The 1,327-nt window shown below is 48.6% G+C and overlaps 2 non-coding genes across 2 annotated transcripts; both read right to left on the bottom strand.

The window, feature by feature from the left end:
* Positions 1-295: 295 nt before the first annotated feature.
* Positions 296-414, bottom strand: LOC123178284 (5S ribosomal RNA). The gene has a single exon (XR_006489453.1). It is a non-coding gene; the product is annotated as a 5S ribosomal RNA (ribosomal RNA).
* A 368-nt stretch (positions 415-782) lies between these two features.
* Positions 783-901, bottom strand: LOC123178286 (5S ribosomal RNA). The gene has a single exon (XR_006489454.1). It is a non-coding gene; the product is annotated as a 5S ribosomal RNA (ribosomal RNA).
* Positions 902-1,327: the final 426 nt, after the last annotated feature.

Below are 1,327 nucleotides of genomic sequence, written 5' to 3'. Positions count from 1 at the left end.
ACTACCATTACAACCGTTCCCTAACAATGGATAATGTCCTATACTACTTACTCTCCCGCTCAATCACGGAGACGAATTTTCCACGGTTTCCACCCCTCCCTCCATACCGCAGCAACACGAGTTTTTTCCACCCCTTTCAGAACGCGCTCTTCGCGCCACGAAGCCGCCCCAAGACGCGCGAGCAATGAGCATCGAGCTTAAACATATCGCAAACGTCAAACATAATATAACGGGATTAATATATATCGCGCACGTGCGACATGTTTGTCACAAGGCGCAAAAAATAATTATAAAAGGAATGCAACACGAGGACTTCCCAGGAGGTCACCCATCCTAGTACTACTCTCGCCCAAGCACGCTTAACTTCGGAGTTCTGATGGGATCCGGTGCTTTAGTGCTGGTATGATCGCATCCGACATGTTTCCCCGTCTTCGTCCCTTATGCTTTCCACTCCCAGGTCCGCTCCAAAGACGATTCTACATTCTCACTACCATTACAACCGTTCCCTAACAATGGATAATGTCCTATACTACTTACTCTCCCGCTCAATCACGGAGACAAGTTTTCCACGGTTTCCACCCCTCCCTCCATACCGCAGCAACACGAGTTTTTTCCACCCCCTTTCAGAACGCGCTCTTCGCGCCACAAAGCCGCCCCAAGACGCGCGAGCAATGAGCATCGAGCTTAAACATATCGCAAACGTCAAACATAATATAACGGGATTAATATATATCGCGCACGTGCAACATGTTTGTCACAAGGCGCAAAAAATAATTATAAAAGGAATGCAACACGAGGACTTCCCAGGAGGTCACACATCCTAGTACTACTCTCGCCCAAGCACGCTTAACTTCGGAGTTCTGATGGGATCCGGTGCTTTAGTGCTGGTATGATCGCATCCGACATGTTTCCCCGTCTTCGTCCCTTATGCTTGCCACTCCCTGGTCCGCTCCAAAGACGATTCTACATTCTCACTACCATTACAACCGTTCCCTAACAATGGATAATGTCCTATACTACTTACTCTCCCGCTCAATCACGGAGACGAATTTTCCACGGTTTCCACCCCTCCCTCCATACCGCAGCAACACGAGTTTTTTCCACCCCTTTCAGAACGCGCTCTTCGCGCCACGAAGCCGCCCCAAGACGCGCGAGCAATGAGCATCGAGCTTAAACATATCGCAAACGTCAAACATAATATAACGGGATTAATATATATCGCGCACGTGCGACATGTTTGTCACAAGGCGCAAAAAATAATTATAAAAGGAATGCAACACGAGGACTTCCCAGGAGGTCACCCATCCTAGTACTACTCTCGCCCAAG

Source organism: Triticum aestivum, unplaced genomic scaffold (assembly GCF_018294505.1).
Source record: "Triticum aestivum cultivar Chinese Spring unplaced genomic scaffold, IWGSC CS RefSeq v2.1 scaffold146829, whole genome shotgun sequence".
NCBI lineage: Eukaryota > Viridiplantae > Streptophyta > Magnoliopsida > Poales > Poaceae > Triticum > Triticum aestivum.
The sequence above is the reverse complement of the archived record's forward strand: the minus strand, read 5'-3'. Positions and strand labels throughout refer to the sequence as shown.